Genomic DNA, 23,719 nt, shown 5'->3' with positions numbered 1-23,719 from the left:
GGAAAATAATTGCTTCAAATAGCTTATTTTACCTTGGAAGGGGCGAAAAATCTTCTATATTTGCAGCATTTCGTCGTGAAATCTAAAAAGGTTATAAAATGTCTCAATTATGCGCTATATATTCTGCAATTCAAACGCGATCGAATGAAGTAACAGAAGAATTTGTTAATTGTCAAATTAACGCCGTAGCTATGTCATCCGGCAATATATTGGAACGGGGGTTTCTCGATTGTCATAATCACGTAACATTTTATTCAGTGAAAGAATAAATAAATTTTGAAAAACTTTTTTTGTTGGAGAACTCGCTGCAATTGTATATAGTACGAGACAATTGTGTTTCAAAATTTGTCTTCCTATATGGCTGGAATTCTCCCACTGGGGCCAAATATTTCATCTCTAAATGAAAGAACCATTCGTACGTTTTGCATGGTCTATCGCTAATCTTCGTTGTGTAAAGTTTATAGTAAATATACTGAATCTTTTCTCGGAAAATAATTGCTTCAAATAGCTTATTTTACCTTGGAAGGGGCGAAAAATCTTCTATATTTGCAGCATTTCGTCGTGAAATCTAAAAGGTTATAAAATGTCTCAATTATGCGCTATATATTCTGCAATTCAGACGCGATCGAATGAAGTAACAGAAGAATTTGTTGATTGTCAAATTAACGCCGTATGTCCTCAGGCGAAACATTGGAACGGGGGTTTCTCGATTGTCATAATCGCTTAAGATTTTATTCAGTGAAAAAAAAAAAATTTTTGAAAAACTTTTTTTGTTGGAGATCTCGCTGCAATTGTATATAGTACGAGACAATTGTGTTTCAAAATTTGTCTTCCTATGGCTGGATTTTTCTCACTGCGACCAAATATTTAATCTCTAAATGAAAGGACCATTCGTACGTTTTGCATGGTCTATCGCTAATCTTCATTGTATAAAGTTTATAGTAAATATACTGAATCTTTTGTCGGAAAATAATTGCTTCAAATAGCTTATTTTACCTTGGAAGGGGCGAAAAATCTTCTATATTTGCAGCATTTCGTCGTGAAATCTAAAAAGGTTATAAAATGTCTCAATTATGCGCTATATATTCTGCAATTCAAACGCGATCGAATGAAGTAACAGAAGAATTTGTTAATTGTCAAATTAACGCCGTAGCTATGTCATCAGGCAATATATTGGAACGGGGGTTTCTCGATTGTCATAATCACGTAACATTTTATTCAGTGAAAGAATAAATAATTTTTGAAAAACTTTTTTTGTTGGAGATCTAGCTGCAATTGTAAATAGTACGACACAATTGTATTTCAAAAATTGTCTTCCTATGGCTGGATTTTTCTCACTGGGGTCAAATATTTAATCTCTAAATGAAAGGACCATTCGTACGTTTTGCATGGTTATCGCTAATCTTCATTGTATAAAGTTTATAGTAAATATACTGAATCTTTTGTTTGAGAAAATTGCTTCAAAAGCTTATTTTACCTTGGAAGAGGCCAAAAATCTTCTATATTTGCAGCATTTCGTCATGAAATCTAAAAAGGTTACAAAATGTCTTAATTATGCGCTATATATTCTGCAATTTAGACATGATCGAATGAAGTAAAGAAGAATTTGTTAATGTCAAATTAACGCCGGATGCATCTCCTCAGGCGAAACATTAAAGCGGGGGTTTCTCGATTGTCATAATCACTAAGATTTATTCAGTGAAAGCATAAATAAATTTTGAAAAACTTTTTTTTTGAGATCTCGCCGCAATTATAGAGTACGAGACAATTGTGTTTCAAAATTTGTCTTCCTATGGCTGGATTTTTCTCACTGGGAAAAATATTTATCTCTAAATGAAAGGACCATTCGTACGTTTTGCATGGTCTATCGCTAATCTTCGTTGTATAAAGTTTATAGTAAATATACTGAATCTTTTGTCGAGAAAATTGCTTCAAATAGCTTTTTAACCTTGGAAGAGGCCAAAAATCTTCCATATTTGCAGCATTTCGTCATGAAATCTAAAAAGGTTATAAAATGTCTCAATTATGCGCTATATATTCTGCAATTCAGACGCGATCGAATGAAGTAACAGAAGAATTTGTTATTGTCAAATTAACGCCGTAGTCCTCAAGCGAAACATTGGAACGGGGGTTTCTCGATTGTCATAATCACTAAGATTTTATTCAGTGAAAAATAAATAATTTTGAAAAACTTTTTTTTTGGAGATCTCGCTGCAATTGTATATAGTACGAGACAATTGTGTTTCAAAATTGTCTTCCTATGGCTGGATTTTCTCACTGCGACCAAATATTTAATCTCTAAATGAAAGGAACCATTCGTACGTTTTGCATGGTCTATCGCTAATCTTCATTGTATAAAGTTTATAGTAAATATACTGAATCTTTTGTCGGAAAATATTGCTTCAAATAGCTTATTTTACCTTGGAAGGGGCGAAAAATCTTCTATATTTGCAGCATTTCGTCGTGAAATCTAAAAAGGTTATAAAATGTCTCAATTATGCGCTATATATTCTGCAATTCAGACGCGATCGAATGAAGTAACAGAAGAATTTGTTGAATTGTCAAATTAACGCCGTATGTCCTCAGGCGAAACATTGGAACGGGGGTTTCTCGATTGTCATAATACGCTTAAGATTTTATTCAGTGAAAAAATAAATAATTTTGAAAAAACTTTTTTGTTGGAGATCTCGCTACAATTGCATATAGTACGAGACAATTGTGTTTCAAAATTTGTCTTCCTATGGCTGGATTTTCTCACTGCGACCAAATATTTAATCTCTAAATGAAAGGACCATTCGTACGTTTTGCATGGTCTATCGCTAATCTTCATTGTATAAAGTTTATAGTAAATATACTGAATCTTTTGTCGGAAAATAATTGCTTCAAATAGCTTATTTTACCTTGGAAGGGGCGAAAAATCTTCTATATTTGCAGATTTCGTCGTGAAATCTAAAAAGGTTATAAAATGTCTCAATTATGCGCTAATATTCTGCAATTCAGACGCGATCGAATGAAGTAACAGAAGAATTTGTTGATTGTCAAATTAACGCCGTATGTCCTCAGGCGAAACATTGGAACGGGGGTTTCTCGATTGTCATAATCGCTTAAGATTTTATTCAGTGAAAAATAAATAATTTTTGAAAAACTTTTTTGTTGGAGATCTCGCTGCAATTGTATATAGTACGAGACAATTGTGTTTCAAAATTTGTCTTCCTATGGCTGGATTTTTCTCACTGCGACCAAATATTTCATCTCTAAATGAAAGGACCATTCGTACGTTTTGCATGGTCTATCGCTAATCTTCGTTGTAAAGTTTATAGTAAATATACTGAATCTTTTCTCGGAAAATAATTGCTTCAAATAGCTTTTTTACCTTGGAAGGGGCGAAAAATCTTCTATATTTGCAGCATTTCGTCGTGAAATCTAAAAAGGTTATAAAATGTCTCAATTATACGCTATATATTCTGCAATTCAGACGCGATCGAATGAAGTAACAGAAGAATTTGTTAATTGTCAAATTAACGCCGTATGTCCTCAGGCGAAACATTGGAACGGGGGTTTCTCGATTGTCATATTCACTTAAGATTTTATTCAGTGAAAGCATAAATAAATTTTGAAAAACTTTTTTTGTTGGAGATCGCTGCAATTGTATATAGTACGAGACAATTGTGTTTCAAAATTTGTCTTCCTATGGCTGGATTTTCTCACTGGGCCAAATATTTAATCTCTAAATGAAAGGACCATTCGTACGTTTTTCAAGGTCTATCGCTAATCTTCATTGTATAAAGTTTATAGTAAATATACTGAATCTTTTTTGAAAATAATTGCTTCAAAAGCTTATTTTACCTTGGAAGAGGCGAAAAATCTTCTATATTTGCAGCATTTCGTCATGAAATCTAAAAAGGTTACAAAATGTCTTAATTATGCGCTATATATTCTGCAATTCAGACGCGATCGAATGAAGTAACAGAAGAATTTGTTAATTGTCAAATTAACGCCGTGTGTCCTCAGGCGAAACATTGGAACGGGGGTTTCTCGATTGTCATAATCGCTTAAGATTTTATTCAGTAAAAAAAAATAATTTTGAAAAACTTTTTTTGTTGGAGATCTCGCTACAATTGCATATAGTACGAGACAATTGTGTTTCAAAATTTGTCTTCCTATGGCTGGATTTTTCTCACTGCACCAAATATTTAATCTCTAAATGAAAGGACCATTCGTACGTTTTGCATGGTCTATCGCTAAACTGCATTGTATAAAGTTTATAGTAAATATACTGAATCTTTCGTCGGAAAATAATTGCTTCAAATAGCTTATTTTACCTTGGAAGGAGCGAAAAATCATTCTATATTTGCAGAATTTCGTCGTGAAATCTAAAAAGGTTATAAAATGTCTCAATTATGCGCTAAATATTCTGCAAATCAGACGCGATCGAATGAAGTAACAGAAGAATTTGTTGATTGTCAAATTAACGCCGTATGTCCTCAGGCGAAACATTGGAACGGGGGTTTCTCGATTGTCATAATCGCTTAAGATTTTATTCAGTGAAAAATAAATAATTTTTGAAAAACTTTTTTTGTTGGAGATCTCGCTGCAATTGTATATAGTACGAGACAATTGTGTTTCAAAATTTGTCTTCCTATGGCTGGATTTTTCTCACTGCGACCAAATATTTCATCTCTAAATGAAAGAACTATTCGTACGTTTTGCATGGTCTATCGCTAATCTTCGTTGTGTAAAGTTTATAGTAAATATACTGAATCTTTTCTCGGAAAATAATTGCTTCAAATAGCTTTTTTACCTTGGAAGGGGCGAAAAATCTTCTATATTTGCAGCATTTCGTCGTGAAATCTAAAAAGGTTATAAAATGTCTCAATTATACGCTATATATTCAATTCAGACGCGATCGAATGAAGTAACAGAAGAATTTGTTAATTGTCAAATTAACGACGTATGTCCTCAGGCGAAACATTGGAACGGGGGTTTCTCGATTGTCATAATCACTTAAGATTTTATTCAGTGAAAGCATAAATAAATTTTGAAAAACTTTTTTTGTTGGAGATCTCTGCAATTTTATATAGTACGAGACAATTGTATTTCAAAAATTGTCTTCCTATGGCTGGATTTTTCTCACTGGGGTCAAATATTTAATCTCTAAATGAAAGGACCATTCGTACGTTTTTCATGGTCTATCGCTAATCTTCATTGTATAAAGTTTATAGTAAATATACTGAATCTTTTGTTGAAAACAATTGCTTCAAAAAGCTTATTTTACCTTGGAAGAGGCCAAAAATCTTCTATATTTGCAGCATTTCGTCATGAAATCTAAAAAGGTTACAAAATGTCTTAATTATGCGCTATATATTCTGCAATTTAGACTTCATCGAATGAAGTAACAGAAGAATTTGTTAATTGTCAAATTAACGCGTATGTCCTCAGGCGAAACATTGGAACGGGGGTCTCCCGATTGTCATAATCACTTAAGATTTTATTCAGTGAAAGCATAAATAAATTTTGAAAAACTTTTTTTTTGAGATCTCGCTGCAATTGTATAGTACGAGACAATTGTGTTTCAAAATTTGTCTTCCTATGGCTGGATCTCCACTGGGAACAAATATTTAATCTCTAAATGAAAGGACCATTCGTACGTTTTGCATGGTCTATCGCTAATCTTCGTTGTATAAAGTTTATAGTAAATATACTGAATCTTTTGTCTGAGAAAAATTGCTTCAAATAGCTTATTTAACCTTGGAAGGGGCCAAAAATCTTCCATATTTGCAGCATTTGTCATGAAATCTAAAAAGGTTATAAAATGTCTCAATTATGCGCTATATATTCTGCAATTCAGACGCGATCGAATGAAGTAACAGAAGAATTTGTTAATTGTCAAATTAATGCCGTGTGTCCTCAAGCGAAACATTGGAACGGGGGTTTCTCGATTGTCATAATCACTTAAGATTTTATTCAGTGAAAGCATAAATAAATTTTGAAAAACTGTTTTTATTGGAGAACTCGCTGCATGGAATTGTATATAATACGAGAGAATTGTGTTTCAAAATTTGTCTTCCTATGGCTGGATTTATCCCACTGGGGCCAAATATTTCATCTCTAAATGAAAGAACCATTCGTCGTTTTGCATGGTCTATCGCTAATCTTCGTTGTATAAAGTTTATAGTAAATGTACTGAATCTTTTCTCGGAAAATAATTGCTTCAAATAGCTTATTTTACCTTGGAAGGGGCGAAAAATCTTCTATATTTGCAGCATTTCGTCGTGAAATCTAAAAAGGTTATAAAATGTCTCAATTATGCGCTATATATTCTGCAATTCAGACGCGATCGAATGAAGTAACAGAAGAATTTGTTAATTGTCAAATTAACGCCGTAGCTATGTCATCAGGCAATATTGGAACGGGGGTTTCTCGATTGTCATAATCACTTAAGATTTTAATTTATTCAGTGAAAGCATAAATAAATTTTGAAAAACTGTTTTTATTGCAGAACTCGCTGCATGGAATTGTATATAGTACGAGAGAATTGTGTTTCAAAATTTGTCTTCCTATGGCTGGATTTATCCCACTGGGGCCAAATATTTCATCTCTAAATGAAAGAACCATTCGTCGTTTTGCATGGTCTATCGCTAATCTTCGTTGTATAAAGTTTATAGTAAATGTACTGAATCTTTTCTCGGAAAATAATTGCTTCAAATAGCTTATTTTACCTTGGAAGGGGCGAAAAATCTTCTATATTTGCAGCATTTCGTCGTGAAATCTAAAAAGGTTATAAAATGTCTCAATTATGCGCTATATATTCTGCAATTCAAACGCGATCGAATGAAGTAACAGAAGATTTTGTTAATTGTCAAATTAACGACGTATGTCCTCAGGCGAAACATTGGAACGGGGGTTTCTCGATTGTCATAATCACTTAAGACATATTCAGTGAAAGCATAAATAAATTTTAAAAAACTTTTTTTATTGGAGATCTCGCTGCAATTGTATATAGTACGAGACAATTGTGTTTCAAAATTTGTTTTCCTATATGGCTGGATTTCTCCCACTGGGGCCAAATATTTCATGTCTAAATGAAAGAAAATTAACGCCGTATGTCCTTAGGCGAAACATTGGAACGGGGGTTTCTCGATTGTCATAATCACTTAAGATTTTATTCAGTGAAAGCATAAATAAATTTTGAAAAACTTTTTTTTTGAGATCTCGCTGCAATTGTATAGAGTACGATACAATTGTGTTTCAAAATTTGTCTTCCTATGGCTGGATTTTTCTCACAGGGAAAAATATTTAATCTCTAAATGAAAGGACCATTCGTACGTTTTGCATGGTCTATCGCTAATCTTCGTTGTATAAAGTTTATAGTAAATATACTGAATCTTTTGTCTGAGAACAATTGCTTCAAATAGCTTATTTTACCTTGGAAGAGGCCAAAAATCTTCTATATTTGCAGCATTTCGTCATGAAATCTAAAAAGGTTATAAAATGTCTCAATTATGCGCTATATATTCTGCAATTCAGACGCGATCGAATGAAGTAACAGAAGAATTTGTTAATTGTCAAATTAACGCCGTATGTCCTCAAGCGAAACATTGGAACGGGGGTTTCTCGATTGTCATAATCACTGAAGATTTTATTCAGTGAAAGCATAAATAATTTTGAAAAACTTTTTTGGAGATCTCGCTGCAATTGTATATAGTACGAGACAATTGTGTTTCAAAATTTGTCTTCCTATGGCTGGATTTCTCACTGGACCAAATATTTAATCTCTAAATGAAAGGAACCATTCGTACGTTTTGCATGGTCTATCGCTAATCTTCGTTGTATAAAGTTTATAGTAAATATACTGAATCTTTTGTCGGAAAATAATTGCTTCAAATAGCTTATTTTACCTTGGAAGGGGCGAAAAATCTTCTATATTTGCAGCATTTCGTCGTGAAATCTAAAAAGGTTATAAAATGTCTCAATTATGCGCTATATATTCTGCAATTCAGACGCGATCGAATGAAGTAACAGAAGAATTTGTTATTGTCAAATTAACGCCGTATGTCCTCAGGCGAAACATTGGAACGGGGGTTTCTCGATTGTCATAATCGCTTAAGATTTTATTCAGTGAAAATAAATAATTTTTGAAAAACTTTTTTGTTGGAGATCTCGCTACAATTGCATATAGTACGAGACAATTGTGTTTCAAAATTTGTCTTCCTATGGCTGGATTTTTCTCACTGCGACCAAATATTTAATCTCTAAATGAAAGGACCATTCGTACGTTTTGCATGGTCTATCGCTAATCTTCTTGTATAAAGTTTATAGTAAATATACTGAATCTTTTGTCGGAAAATAATTGCTTCAAATAGCTTATTTTACCTTGGAAGGGGCGAAAAATCATCTATATTTGCAGATTTCGTCGTGAAATCTAAAAAGGTTATAAAATGTCTCAATTATGCGCTAAATATTCTGCAATCAGACGCGATCGAATGAAGTAACAGAAGAATTTGTTGATTGTCAAATTAACGCCGTATGTCCTCAGGCGAAACATTGGAACGGGGGTTTCTCGATTGTCATAATCGCTTAAGATTTTATTCAGTGAAAAATAAATAATTTTTGAAAAACTTTTTTTGTTGGAGATCTCGCTGCAATTGTATATAGTACGAGACAATTGTGTTTCAAAATTTGTCTTCCTATGGCTGGATTTTTCTCACTGCGACCAAATATTTCATCTCTAAATGAAAGAACTATTCGTACGTTTTGCATGGTCTATCGCTAATCTTCGTTGTGTAAAGTTTATAGTAAATATACTGAATCTTTTCTCGGAAAATAATTGCTTCAAATAGCTTATTTTACCTTGGAAGGGGCGAAAAATCTTCTATATTTGCAGCATTTCGTCGTTGAAATCTAAAAAGGTTATAAATGTCTCAATTATGCGCTATATATTCTGCAATTCAGACGCGATCGAATGAAGTAACAGAAGAATTTGTTGATTGTCAAATTAACGCCGTATGTCCTCAGGCGAAACATTGGAACGGGGGTTTCTCGATTGTCATAATCGCTTAAGATTTTATTCAGTAAAAAATAAATAATTTTTGAAAAACTTTTTTTGTTGGAGATCTCGCTACAATTGCATATAGTACGAGACAATTGTGTTTCAAAATTTGTCTTCCTATGGCTGGATTTTTCTCACTGCGACCAAATATTTAATCTCTAAATGAAAGGACCATTCGTACGTTTTGCATGGTCTATCGCTAATCTTCATTGTATAAAGTTTATAGTAATATACTGAATCTTTTGTCGGAAATAATTGCTTCAAATAGCTTATTTTACCTTGGAAGGGGCGAAAATCATCTATATTTGCAATTTCGTCGTGAAATCTAAAAAGGTTATAAATGTCTCAATTATGCGCTAATATTCTGCAATCAGACGCGATCGAGATGAAGTAACAGAAGAATTTGTTGATTGTCAAATTAACGCCGTATGTCCTCAGGCGAAACATTGGAACGGGGGTTTCTCGATTGTCATATCGCTTAAGATTTTATTCAGTGAAAAATAAATAATTTTTGAAAAACTTTTTTTTGTTGGAGATCTCGCTGCAATTGTATATAGTACGAGACAATTGTGTTTCAAAATTTGTCTTCCTATGGCTGGATTTTTCTCACTGCGACCAAATTATTTCATCTCTAAATGAAAGAACTATTCGTACGTTTTGCATGGTCTATCGCTAATCTTCGTTGTGTAAAGTTTATAGTAAATTACTGAATCTTTTCTCGGAAAATAATTGCTTCAAATAGCTTTTTTACCTTGGAAGGGGCGAAAAATCTTCTATATTTGCAGCATTTCGTCGTGAAATCTAAAAAGGTTATAAAATGTCTCAATTATACGCTATATATTCTACAATTCAGACGCGATCGAATGAAGTAACAGAAGAATTTGTTAATTGTCAAATTAACGCCGTATGTCCTCAAGCGAAACATTGGAACGGGGGTTTCTCGATTGTCATAATCACTTAAGATTTTATTCAGTGAAAGAAATAAATTTTGAAAAACTTTTTTTGTTGGAGATCTAGCTGCAATTGTATAGTACGAGACAATTGTATTTCAAAATTGTCTTCCTATTGGCTGGATTTTTCTCACTGGGGTCAAATATTTAATCTCTAAATGAAAGGACCATTCGTACGTTTTTCAAGGTCTATCGCTAATCTTCATTGTATAAAGTTTATAGTAAATATACTGAATCTTTGTTTCGGAAAATAATTGCTTCAAAAGCTTATTTTACCTTGGAAGGGGCAAAAATCTTCTATATTTGCAGCATTTCGTCATGAAATCTAAAAAGGTTACAAAATGTCTTAATTATGCGCTATATATTCTGCAATTTAGACTTCATCGAATGAAGTAACAGAAGAATTTGTTAATTGTCAAATTAACGCCGTATGTCCTCAGGCGAAACATTGGAACGGGGGTTTCTCGATTGTCATAATCGCTTAAGATTTTATTCAGTAAAAATAAATAATTTTTGAAAAAACTTTTTTTGTTGGAGATCTCGCTACAATTGCATATAGTACGAGACAATTGTGTTTCAAAATTTGTCTTCCTATGGCTGGATTTTTCTCACTGCGACCAAATATTTAATCTCTAAATGAAAGGACCATTCGTACGTTTTGCATGGTCTATCGCTAATCTTCATTGTATAAAGTTTATAGTAAATATACTGAATCTTTTGTCGGAAAATAATTGCTTCAAATAGCTTATTTTACCTTGGAAGGGGCGAAAAATCATCTATATTTGCAGAATTTCGTCGTGAAATCTAAAAAGGTTATAAAATGTCTCAATTATGCGCTAAATATTCTGCAAATCAGACGCGATCGAATGAAGTAACAGAAGAATTTGTTGATTGTCAAATTAACGCCGTATGTCCTCAGGCGAAACATTGGAACGGGGGTTTCTCGATTGTCATAATCGCTTAAGATTTTATTCAGTAAAAAATAAATAATTTTTGAAAAACTTTTTTTGTTGGAGATCTCGCTGCAATTGTATATAGTACGAGACAATTGTGTTTCAAAATTTGTCTTCCTATGGCTGGATTTTTCTCACTGCGACCAAATATTTCATCTCTAAATGAAAGAACTATTCGTACGTTTTGCATGGTCTATCGCTAATCTTCGTTGTGTAAAGTTTATAGTAAATATACTGAATCTTTTCTCGGAAAATAATTGCTTCAAATAGCTTTTTTTACCTTGGAAGGGGCGAAAAATCTTCTATATTTGCAGCATTTCGTCGTGAAATCTAAAAAGGTTATAAAATGTCTCAATTATACGCTATATATTCTACAATTCAGACGCGATCGAATGAAGTAACAGAAGAATTTGTTAATTGTCAAATTAACGACGTATGTCCTCAGGCGAAACATTGGAACGGGGGTTTCTCGATTGTCATAATCACTTAAGATTTTATTCAGTGAAAGCATAAATAAATTTTGAAAAACTTTTTTTGTTGGAGATCTAGCTGCAATTGTATATAGTACGAGACAATTGTATTTCAAAAATTGTCTTCCTATTGCTGGATTTTTCTCACTGGGGTCAAATATTTAATCTCTAAATGAAAGGACCATTCGTACGTTTTTCATGGTCTATCGCTAATCTTCATTGTATAAAGTTTATAGTAAATATACTGAATCTTTTGTTTGAAAACAATTGCTTCAAAAAGCTTATTTTACCTTGGAAGAGGCCAAAAATCTTCTATATTTGCCGCATTTCGTCATGAAATCTAAAAAGGTTACAAAATGTCTTAATTATGCGCTATATATTCTGCAATTTAGACTTCATCGAATGAAGTAACAGAAGAATTTGTTAATTGTCAAATTAACGACGTATGTCCTCAGGCGAAACATTGGAACGGGGGTCTCCCGATTGTCATAATCACTTAAGATTTTATTCAGTGAAAGCATAAATAAATTTTGAAAAACTTTTTTTTTGAGATCTCGCTGCAATTGTATAGAGTACGAGACAATTGTGTTTCAAAATTTGTCTTCCTATGGCTGGATCTTTCTCACTGGGAACAAATATTTAATCTCTAAATGAAAGGACCATTCGTACGTTTTGCATGGTCTATCGCTAATCTTCGTTGTATAAAGTTTATAGTAAATATACTGAATCTTTTGTCTGAGAACAATTGCTTCAAATAGCTTATTTTACCTTGGAAGGGGCCAAAAATCTTCCATATTTGCAGCATTTGGTCATGAAATCTAAAAAGGTTATAAAATGTCTCAATTATGCGCTATATATTCTGCAATTCAGACGCGATCGAATGAAGTAACAGAAGAATTTGTTAATTGTCAAATTAATGCCGTGTGTCCTCAAGCGAAACATTGGAACGGGGGTTTCTCGATTGTCATAATCACTTAAGATTTTATTCAGTGAAAGCATAAATAAATTTTGAAAAACTGTTTTTATTGGAGAACTCGCTGCATGCAATTGTATATAGTACGAGAGAATTGTGTTTCAAAATTTGTCTTCCTATGGCTGGATTTATCCCACTGGGGCCAAATATTTCATCTCTAAATGAAAGAACCATTCGTACGTTTTGCATGGTCTATCGCTAATCTTCGTTGTATAAAGTTTATAGTAAATGTACTGAATCTTTTCTCGGAAAATAATTGCTTCAAATATAGCTTATTTTACCTTGGAAGGGCGAAAAATCTTCTATATTTGCAGCATTTCGTCGTGAAATCTAAAAAGGTTATAAAATGTCTCAATTATGCGCTATATATTCTGCAATTCAGACGCGATCGAATGAAGTAACAGAAGAATTTGTTAATTGTCAAATTAACGCCGTAGCTATGTCATCAGGCAATATATTGGAACGGGGGTTTCTCGATTGTCATAATCACTTAAGATTTTAATTTATTCAGTGAAAGCATAAATAAATTTTGAAAAACTGTTTTTATTGCAGAACTCGCTGCATGGAATTGTATATAGTACGAGAGAATTGTGTTTCAAAATTTGTCTTCCTATGGCTGGATTTATCCCACTGGGGCCAAATATTTCATCTCTAAATGAAAGAACCATTCGTCGTTTTGCATGGTCTATCGCTAATCTTCGTTGTATAAAGTTTATAGTAAATGTACTGAATCTTTTCTCGGAAAATAATTGCTTCAAATAGCTTATTTTACCTTGGAAGGGGCGAAAAATCTTCTATATTTCCAGCATTTCGTCGTGAAATCTAAAAAGATTATAAAATGTCTCAATTATGCGCTATATATTCTGCAATTCAAACGCGATCGAATGAAGTAACAGAAGATTTTGTTAATTGTCAAATTAACGACGTATGTCCTCAGGCGAAACATTGGAACGGGGGTTTCTCGATTGTCATAATCACTTAAGACATATTCAGTGAAAGCATAAATAAATTTTAAAAACTTTTTTTATTGGAGATCTCGCTGCAATTGTATATAGTACGAGACAATTGTGTTTCAAAATTTGTTTTCCTATATGGCTGGATTTCTCCCACTGGGGCCAAATATTTCATGTCTAAATGAAAGAAAATTAACGCCGTATGTCCTTAGGCGAAACATTGGAACGGGGGTTTCTCGATTGTCATAATCACTTAAGATTTTATTCAGTGAAAGCATAAATAAATTTTGAAAAACTTTTTTTGTTGGAGATCTAGCTGCAATTGTAAATAGTACGAGACAATTGTATTTCAAAAATTGTCTTCCTATGGCTGGATTTTTCTCACTGGGGTCAAATATTTAATCTCTAAATGAAAGGACCATTCGTACGTTTTGCATGGTTTATCGCTAATCTTCATTGTATAAAGTTTATAGTAAATATACTGAATCTTTTGTTTGAAAACAATTGCTTCAAAAAGCTTATTTTACCTTGGAAGAGGCCAAAAATCTTCTATATTTGCAGCATTTCGTCATGAAATCTAAAAAGGTTACAAAATGTCTTAATTATGCGCTATATATTCTGCAATTTAGACATGATCGAATGAAGTAAAAGAAGAATTTGTTAATGGTCAAGTTAACGCCGGATGCATCTCCTCAGGCGAAACATTAAAGCGGGGTCTCCCGATTGTCATAATCACTTAAGATTTTATTCAGTGAAAGCATAAATAAATTTTGAAAAACTTTTTTTTTGAGATCTCACTGCAATTGTATAGAGTACGAGACAATTGTGTTTCAAAATTTGTCTTCCTATGGCTGGATCTTTCTCACTGGGAAATATTTAATCTCTAAATGAAAGGACCATTCGTACGTTTTGCATGGTCTATCGCTAATCTTCGTTGTATAAAGTTTATAGTAAATATACTGAATCTTTTGTCTGAGAACAATTGCTTCAAATAGCTTATTTACCTTGGAAGGCCAAAAATCTTCCATATTTGCAGCATTTCGTCATGAAATCTAAAAAGGTTATAAAATGTCTCAATTATGCGCTATATATTCTGCAATTCAGACGCGATCGAATGAAGTAACAGAAGAATTTGTTGATTGTCAAATTAACGCCGTATGTCCTCAAGCGAAACATTGGAACGGGGGTTTCTCGATTGTCATAATCACTTAAGATTTTATTCAGTGAAAATAAATAATTTTGAAAAACTTTTTTTGTTGGAGATCTCGCTGCAATTGTATATAGTACGAGACAATTGTGTTTCAAAATTTGTCTTCCTATGGCTGGATTTTCTCACTGCGACCAAATATTTAATCTCTAAATGAAAGGAACCATTCGTACGTTATGCATGGACTATCGCTAATCTTCATTGTATAAAGTTTATAGTAAATATACGGAATCTTTTGTCGGAAAATAATTGCTTCAAATAGCTTATTTTACCTTGGAAGGGGCGAAAAATCTTCTATATTTGCAGCATTTCGTCGTGAAATCTAAAAAGGTTATAAAATGTCTCAATTATGCGCTATATATTCTGCAATTCAGACGCGATCGAATGAAGTAACAGAAGAATTTGTTGATTGTCAAATTAACGCCGTATGTCCTCAGGCGAAACATTGGAACGGGGGTTTCTCGATTGTCATAATCGCTTAAGATTTTATTCAGTAAAAAAATAAATTTTGAAAAACTTTTTTTGTTGGAGATCTCGCTGCAATTGTATATAGTACGAGACAATTGTGTTTCAAAATTTGTCTTCCTATGGCTGGATTTTTCTCACTGCGACCAAATATTTAATCTCTAAATGAAAGGACCATTCGTACGTTTTGCATGGTCTATCGCTAATCTTCATTGTATAAAGTTTATAGTAAATATACTGAATCTTTTGTCGGAAAATAATTGCTTCAAATAGCTTATTTTACCTTGGAAGGGGCGAAAAATCTTCTATATTTGCAGCATTTCGTCGTGAAATCTAAAAAGGTTATAAAATGTCTCAATTATGCGCTATATATTCTGCAATTCAAACGCGATCGAATGAAGTAACAGAAGAATTTGTTAATTGTCAAATTAACGCCGTAGCTATGTCATCAGGCAATATATTGGAACGGGGGTTTCTCGATTGTCATAATCACGTAACATTTTATTCAGTGAAAGCATAAATAAATTTTGAAAAACTTTTTTTGTTGGAGAACTCGCTGCAATTGTATATAGTACGAGACAATTGTGTTTCAAAATTTGTCTTCCTATGGCTGGATTTTCCCACTGGGGCCAAATATTTCATCTCTAAATGAAAGAACCATTCGTACGTTTTGCATGGTCTATCGCTAATCTTCGTTGTATAAAGTTTATAGTAAATTACTGAATCTTTTCTCGGAAAATAATTGCTTCAAATAGCTTATTTTACCTTGGAAGGGGCGAAAAATCTTCTATATTTGCAGCATTTCGTCGTGAAATCTAAAAAGGTTATAAAATGTCTCAATTATGCGCTATATATTCTGCAATTCAGACGCGATCGAATGAAGTAACAGAAGAATTTGTTAATTGTCAAATTAACGCCGTATGTCCTCAGGCGAAACATTGGAACGGGGGTTTCTCGATTGTCATATTCACTTAAGATTTTATTCAGTGAAAGAATAAATAAATTTTGAAAAACTTTTTTTGTTGGAACTCGCTGCAATTGTATATAGTACGAGACAATTGTGTTTCAAAATTTGTCTTCCTATGGCTGGATTTCTCACTGGCCAAATATTTAATCTCTAAATGAAAGACCATTCGTACGTTTTGCATGGTCTATCGCTAATCTTCGTTGTATAAAGTTTATAGTAAATATACTGAATCTTTTCTCGGAAAATAATTGCTTCAAATAGCTTATTTTACCTTGGAAGGGGCAAAAAATCTTCTATATTTGCAGCATTTCGTCGTGAAATCTAAAAAGGTTATAAAATGTCTCAATTATGCGCTATATATTCTGCAATTCAACGCGATCGAATGAAGTAACAGAAGAATTTGTTAATTGTCAAATTAACGCCGTAGCTATGTCATCAGGCAATATATTGGAACGGGGGTTTCTCGATTGTCATAATCACGTAACATTTTATTCAGTGAAAGCATAAATAAATTTTGAAAAACTTTTTTTGTTGGAGAACTCGCTGCAATTGTATATAGTACGAGACAATTGTGTTTCAAAATTTGTCTTCCTATATGGCTGGATTTCTCCAACTGGGGCCAAATATTTCATCTCTAAATGAAAGAACCATTCGTACGTTTTGCATGGTCTATCGCTAATCTTCGTTGTAAAAGTTTATAGTAAATATACTGAATCTTTTCTCGGAAAATAATTGCTTCAAATAGCTTATTTTACCTTGGAAGGGGCGAAAAATCTTCTATATTTGCAGCATTTCGTCGTGAAATCTAAAAAGGTTATAAAATGTCTCAATTATACGCTATATATTCTACAATTCAGACGCGATCGAATGAAGTAACAGAAGAATTTGTTAATTGTCAAATTAACGACGTATGTCCTCAGGCGAAACATTGGAACGGGGGTTTCTCGATTGTCATAATCACTTAAGATTTTATTCAGTGAAAGCATAAATAAATTTTGAAAAACTTTTTTTGTTGGAGATCTAGCTGCAATTGTAAATAGTACGACACAATTGTATTTCAAAAATTGTCTTCCTATGGCTGGATTTTTCTCACTGGGGTCAAATATTTAATCTCTAAATGAAAGGACCATTCGTACGTTTTGCATGGTTTATCGCTAATCTTCATTGTATAAAGTTTATAGTAAATATACTGAATCTTTTGTTTGAAAACAATTGCTTCAAAAAGCTTATTTTACCTTGGAAGAGGCCAAAAATCTTCTATATTTGCAGCATTTCGTCATGAAATCTAAAAAGGTTACAAAATGTCTTAATTATGCGCTATATATTCTGCAATTTAGACATGATCGAATGAAGTAAAAGAAGAATTTGTTAATGGTCAAGTTAACGCCGGATGCATCTCCTCAGGCGAAACATTAAAGCGGGGGTCTCCCGATTGTCATAATCACTTAAGATTTTATTCAGTGAAAGCATAAATAAATTTTGAAAAACTTTTTTTTGAGATCTCGCCGCAATTATATAGAGTACGATACAATTGTGTTTCAAAATTTGTCTTCCTATGGCTGGATTTTTCTCACAGGGAAAAATATTTAATCTCTAAATGAAAGGACCATTCGTACGTTTTGCATGGTCTATCGCTAATCTTCGTTGTATAAAGTTTATAGTAAATATACTGAATCTTTTGTCTGAGAACAATTGCTTCAAATAGCTTATTTAACCTTGGAAGAGGCCAAAAATCTTCCATATTTGCAGCATTTCGTCATGAAATCTAAAAAGGTTATAAAATGTCTCAATTATGCGCTATATATTCTGCAATTCAGACGCGATCGAATGAAGTAACAGAAGAATTTGTTGATTGTCAAATTAACGCCGTATGTCCTCAAGCGAAACATTGGAACGGGGGTTTCTCGATTGTCATAATCACTTAAGATTTTATTCAGTGAAAAATAAATAATTTTTGAAAAACTTTTTTTCTTGGAGATCTCGCTGCAATTGTATATAGTACGAGACAATTGTGTTTCAAAATTTGTCTTCCTATGGCTGGATTTTTCTCACTGCGACCAAATATTTAATCTCTAAATGAAAGGAACATTCGTACGTTTTGCATGGTCTATCGCTAATCTTCATTGTATAAAGTTTATAGTAAATATACTGAATCTTTTGTCGGAAAATAATTGCTTCAAATAGCTTATTTTACCTTGGAAGGGGCGAAAAATCATCTATATTTGCAGAATTTCGTCGTGAAATCTAAAAAGGTTATAAAATGTCTCAATTATGCGCTAAATATTCTGCAAATCAGACGCGATCGAATGAAGTAACAGAAGAATTTGTTGATTGTCAAATTAACGCCGTATGTCCTCAGGCGAAACATTGGAACGGGGGTTTCTCGATTGTCATAATCACTTAAGATTTTATTCAGTGAAAGCATAAATAAATTTGAAAAACTTTTTTTGTTGGAGATCTAGCTGCAATTGTATATAGTACGAGACAATTGTTTTCAAAATTGTCTTCCTATGGCTGGATTTTCTCACTGGGGTCAAATATTTAATCTCTAAATGAAAGGACCATTCGTACGTTTTGCATGGTCTATCGCTAATCTTCATTGTATAAAGTTTATAGTAAATATACTGAATCTTTTGTTGAAACAATTGCTTCAAAAGCTTATTTTACCTTGGAAGAGGCCAAAAATCTTCTATATTTGCAGCATTTCGTCATGAAATCTAAAAAGGTTACAAAATGTCTTAATTATGCGCCATATATTCTGCAATTAGACTTGATCGAATGAAGTAAAAGAAGAATTTGTTAATGGTCAAGTTAACGCCGTGCATCTCCTCAGGCGAAACATTAAGGCGGGGGTCTCCCGATTGTCATAATCACTTAAGATTTTATTCAGTGAAAGCATAAATAAATTTTGAAAAACTTTTTTTTTGAGATCTCGCTGCAATTGTATAGAGTACGAGACAATTGTGTTTCAAAAATTTGTCTTCCTATGGCTGGATTTTCTCACTGGGGAACAAATATTTAATCTCTAAATGAAAGGACCATTCGTACGTTTTGCATGGTCTATCGCTAATCTTCGTTGTATAAAGTTTATAGTAAATATACTGAATCTTTTGTCTGAGAACAATTGCTTCAAATAGCTTATTTTACCTTGGAAGGGGCCAAAAATCTTCCATATTTGCAGCATTTGGTCATGAAATCTAAAAAGGTTATAAAATGTCTCAATTATGCGCTATATATTCTGCAATTCAGACGCGATCGAATGAAGTAACAGAAGAATTTGTTAATTGTCAAATTAATGCCGTGTGTCCTCAAGCGAAACATTGGAACGGGGGTTTCTCGATTGTCATAATCACTTAAGATTTTATTCAGTGAAAGCATAAATAAATTTTGAAAAACTGTTTTTATTGGAGAACTCGCTGCATGGAATTGTATATAGTACGAGAGAATTGTGTTTCAAAATTTGTCTTCCTATGGCTGGATTTATCCCACTGGGGCCAAATATTTCATCTCTAAATGAAAGAACCATTCGTCGTTTTGCATGGTCTATCGCTAATCTTCGTTGTATAAAGTTTATAGTAAATGTACTGAATCTTTTCTCGGAAAATAATTGCTTCAAATAGCTTATTTTACCTTGGAAGGGGCGAAAAATCTTCTATATTTGCAGCATTTCGTCGTGAAATCTAAAAAGGTTATAAAATGTCTCAATTATGCGCTATATATTCTGCAATTCAAACGCGATCGAATGAAGTAACAGAAGAATTTGTTAATTGTCAAATTAACGCCGTATGTCCTCAGGCGAAACATTGGAACGGGGGTTTCTCGATTGTCATATTCACTTAAGATTTTATTCAGTGAAAGCATAAATAAATTTTGAAAAACTTTTTTTGTTGGAGATCTCGCTGCAATTGTATATAGTACGAGACAATTGTATTTCAAAATTTGTCTTCCTATGGCTGGATTTTTCTCACTGGGGTCAAATATTTAATCTCTAAATGAAAGGACCATTCGTACGTTTTGCAAGGTCTATCGCTAATCTTCATTGTACAAAGTTTATAGTAAATGTACTGAATCTTTTGTCGGAAAATAATTGCTTCAAATAACTTATTTTACCTTGGAAGGGGCGAAAAATCTTCTATATTTGCAGCATTTCGTCGTGAAATCTAAAAAGGTTATAAAATGTCTCAATTATGCGCTATATATTCTGCAATTCAGACGCGATCGAATGAAGTAACAGAAGAATTTGTCGATTGTCAAATTAACGCCGTATGTCCTCAAGCGAAACATTGGAACGGGGGTTTCTCGATTGTCATAATCACTTAAGATTTTATTCAGTGAAAAATAAATAATTTTTGAAAAACTTTTTTTCTTGGAGATCTCGCTGCAATTGTATATAGTACGAGACAATTGTGTTTCAAAATTTGTCTTCCTATGGCTGGATTTTTCTCACTGCGACCAAATATTTAATCTCTAAATGAAAGGAACATTCGTACGTTTTGCATGGTCTATCGCTAATCTTCATTGTATAAAGTTTATAGTAAATATACTGAATCTTTTGTCGGAAAATAATTGCTTCAAATAGCTTATTTTACCTTGGAAGGGGCGAAAAATCTTCTATATTTGCAGCATTTCGTCGTGAAATCTAAAAAGGTTATAAAATGTCTCAATTATGCGCTATATATTCTGCAATTCAGACGCGATCGAATGAAGTAACAGAAGAATTTGTTGATTGTCAAATTAACGCCGTATGTCCTCAGGCGAAACATTGGAACGGGGGTTTCTCGATTGTCATAATCGCTTAAGATTTTATTCAGTAAAAAATAAATAATTTTTGAAAAACTTTTTTTGTTGGAGATCTCGCTACAATTGCATATAGTACGAGACAATTGTGTTTCAAAATTTGTCTTCCTATGGCTGGATTTTTCTCACTGCGACCAAATATTTAATCTCTAAATGAAAGGACCATTCGTACGTTTTGCATGGTCTATCGCTAATCTTCATTGTATAAAGTTTATAGTAAATATACTGAATCTTTTGTCGGAAAATAATTGCTTCAAATAGCTTATTTTACCTTGGAAGGGGCGAAAAATCATCTATATTTGCAGAATTTCGTCGTGAAATCTAAAAAGGTTATAAAATGTCTCAATTATGCGCTAAATATTCTGCAAATCAGACGCGATCGAATGAAGTAACAGAAGAATTTGTTGATTGTCAAATTAACGCCGTATGTCCTCAGGCGAAACATTGGAACGGGGGTTTCTCGATTGTCATAATCGCTTAAGATTTTATTCAGTGAAAAATAAATAATTTTTGAAAAACTTTTTTTGTTGGAGATCTCGCTGCAATTGTATATAGTACGAGACAATTGTGTTTCAAAATTTGTCTTCCTATGGCTGGATTTTTCTCACTGCGACAAATATTTCATCTCTAAATGAAAGAACTATTCGTACGTTTTGCATGGTCTATCGCTAATCTTCGTTGTGTAAAGTTTATAGTAAATATACTGAATCTTTTCTCGGAAAATAATTGCTTCAAATAGCTTTTTTTACCTTGGAAGGGGCGAAAAATCTTCTATATTTGCAGCATTTCGTCGTGAAATCTAAAAAGGTTATAAAATGTCTCAATTATACGCTATATATTCTACAATTCAGACGCGATCGAATGAAGTAACAGAAGAATTTGTTAATTGTCAAATTAACGACGTATGTCCTCAGGCGAAACATTGGAACGGGGGTTTCTCGATTGTCATAATCACTTAAGATTTTATTCAGTGAAAGCATAAATAAATTTTGAAAAACTTTTTTTGTTGGAGATCTAGCTGCAATTGTATATAGTACGAGACAATTGTATTTCAAAAATTGTCTTCCTATTGCTGGATTTTTCTCACTGGGGTCAAATATTTAATCTCTAAATGAAAGGACCATTCGTACGTTTTTCATGGTCTATCGCTAATCTTCATTGTATAAAGTTTATAGTAAATATACTGAATCTTTTGTTTGAAAACAATTGCTTCAAAAAGCTTATTTTACCTTGGAAGAGGCCAAAAATCTTCTATATTTGCAGCATTTCATCATGAAATCTAAAAAGGTTACAAAATGTCTTAATTATGCGCCATATATTCTGCAATTTAGACTTGATCGAATGAAGTAAAAGAAGAATTTGTTAATGGTCAAGTTAACGCCGGATGCATCTCCTCAGGCGAAACATTAAGGCGGGGGTCTCCCGATTTTCATAATCACTTAAGATTTTATTCAGTGAAAGCATAAATAAATTTTGAAAAACTTTTTTTTTGAGATCTCGCTGCAATTGTATAGAGTACGAGACAATTGTGTTTCAAAATTTGTCTTCCTATGGCTGGATCTTTCTCACTGGAACAAATATTTAATCTCTAAATGAAAGGACCATTCGTACGTTTTGCATGTCTATCGCTAATCTTCGTTGTATAAAGTTTATAGTAAATATACTGAATCTTTTGTCTGAAACAATTGCTTCAAATAGCTTATTTTACCTTGGAAGGGGCGAAAAATCTTCATATTTGCAGCATTTCGTCGTGAAATCTAAAAAGGTTATAAAATGTCTCAATTATGCGCTATATATTCTGCAATTCAGACGCGATCGAATGAAGTAACAGAAGAATTTGTTAATTGTCAAATTAATGCCGTGTGTCCTCAAGGCGAAACATTGGAACGGGGGTTTCTCGATTGTCATAATCACTTAAGATTTTATTCAGTGAAAGCATAAATAAATTTTGAAAAACTTTTTTATTGGAGACTCGCTGCATGGAATTGTATATAGTACGAGAGAATTGTGTTTCAAATTTGTCTTCCTATGGCTGGATTTTTCCACTGGGGCCAAATATTTCATCTCTAAATGAAAGAACCATTCGTCGTTTTGCATGGTCTATCGCTAATCTTCGTTGTAAAGTTTATAGTAAATGTACTGAATCTTTTCTCGGAAAATAATTGCTTCAAATAGCTTATTTTACCTTGGAAGGGGCGAAAAATCTTCTATATTTGCAGCATTTCGTCGTGAAATCTAAAAAGGTTATAAAATGTCTCAATTATGCGCTATATATTCTGCAATTCAGACGCGATCGAATGAAGTAACAGAAGAATTTGTTAATTGTCAAATTAACGCCGTTTGTCCTCAGGCGAAACATTGGAACGGGGGTTTCTCGATTGTCATATTCACTTAAGATTTTATTAAGTGAAAGCATAAATAAATTTTGAAAAACTTTTTTTGTTGGAGATCTCGCTGCAATTGTATATAGTACGAGACAATTGTATTTCAAAATTTGTCTTCCTATGGCTGGATTTTTCTCACTGGGGTCAAATATTTAATCTCTAAATGAAAGGACCATTCGTACGTTTTGCAAGGTCTATCGCTAATCTTCATTGTACAAAGTTTATAGTAAATGTACTGAATCTTTTCTCGAAAACAATTGCTTCAAATAGCTTTATTTTACCTTGGAAGGGCCAAAAATCTTCTATATTTGCAGCATTTCGTCGTGAAATCTAAAAAGGTTATAAAATGTCTCAATTATACGCTATATATTCTACAATTCAGACGCTATCGAATGAAGTAACAGAAGAATTTGTTAATTGTCAAATTAACGACGTATGTCCTCAGGCGAAACATTGGAACGGGGGTTTCTCGATTGTCATAATCACTTAAGATTTTATTCAGTGAAAGCATAAATAAATTTTGAAAAACTTTTTTTGTTGCAGATCTCGCT

The 23,719-nt window shown here is 32.9% G+C and overlaps 1 long non-coding RNA gene across 4 annotated transcripts; it reads right to left on the bottom strand.

Annotated features, from left to right (window-relative positions):
* Window positions 1–1,012: 1,012 nt before the first annotated feature.
* On the bottom strand, window positions 1,013–22,994 carry LOC114521148. 4 transcript variants are annotated; one of them, XR_003686779.1, is made up of 8 exons: window positions 22,970–22,994; window positions 21,056–21,105; window positions 18,182–18,231; window positions 17,703–17,752; window positions 10,754–10,803; window positions 5,748–5,796; window positions 1,949–1,998; window positions 1,013–1,046 (listed from the first exon to the last, which is right to left on the bottom strand). It is a non-coding gene; the product is annotated as an uncharacterized LOC114521148 (long non-coding RNA). The 4 variants fall into 4 exon arrangements; XR_003686782.1 differs by lacking the exon at window positions 10,754–10,803; XR_003686781.1 differs by lacking the exons at window positions 18,182–18,231; window positions 21,056–21,105.
* Window positions 22,995–23,719: the final 725 nt, after the last annotated feature.

Source organism: Dendronephthya gigantea, unplaced genomic scaffold (genome assembly GCF_004324835.1).
Source record: "Dendronephthya gigantea isolate DGI-Jeju-01 unplaced genomic scaffold, DenGig_1.0 000019F, whole genome shotgun sequence".
Taxonomy (NCBI): Eukaryota; Metazoa; Cnidaria; class Anthozoa; order Malacalcyonacea; family Nephtheidae; genus Dendronephthya; species Dendronephthya gigantea.
Note: the sequence above shows the minus strand (reverse complement) of the source record. Positions and strands in the feature narration are given on the sequence as shown.